General features: G+C 54.7%; 1 protein-coding gene across 1 annotated transcript in view; it reads right to left on the reverse strand.

Moving 5' to 3' along the window:
* The window catches only part of SUPT16H (suppressor of Ty 16 homolog (S. cerevisiae)), a gene marked incomplete at both ends in the record, with an annotated part of 4,575 nt that overhangs the window by 665 nt on the left and 3,312 nt on the right, over nt 1-598 (reverse strand). The window lies entirely within an intron of this gene.

Below are 598 nucleotides of genomic sequence, written 5' to 3' on the forward strand. Positions count from 1 at the left end.
TCCATAAAACCTGGTGGGACTCCATAAATATCTCATGGGGATCCATAAAAACCTGGTGGGACTCCATAAAAACCTGGTGGGACTCCATAACTACGTGGTGGAGCTCCATAAAAACCTGGTGGGACTCCATAACTACGTGGTGGGACTCCATAAATATCTCATGGGGATCCATAAAACCTGGTGGGACTCCATGAAAACCTGGTGGAGCTCCATAAAGCCATGGTGGGAGTCCATAAAAACATGGTGGGAGTCCATAGGGACCTGCTGGAACTTGTTAAGGACCTGGTGGCATCTCCCAGGGGTTGTGGTGGCCTCTAAAAGGACCTGGGTGGGACCTCCTAGGGGTTGTGGTGGGATTCCAAGGAGACCTGAAGACCTCCAAAGGGACCTGGTGGCCTCCAAGAGGACCTGGGTGGGATCTCCTGGGGGTTCTGGTGGCCTCCATTGACACCTGAAGACCTCCAAAAGGACCTGGTGGCCTCCAAGGGGACCTGGGTGGCATCTCCTGGAGGTTCTGGTGGCCTCCATGGAGACCTGAAGACCTCCCTGAAGACCTGGTGGTCTCTATGAAGACCCAGTGGCCTCCAAGGGGACCTGG

This window comes from Merops nubicus, unplaced genomic scaffold (assembly GCF_000691845.1).
Source record: "Merops nubicus isolate BGI_N331 unplaced genomic scaffold, ASM69184v1 scaffold11343, whole genome shotgun sequence".
In the NCBI taxonomy this organism is placed as follows: domain Eukaryota; kingdom Metazoa; phylum Chordata; class Aves; order Coraciiformes; family Meropidae; genus Merops; species Merops nubicus.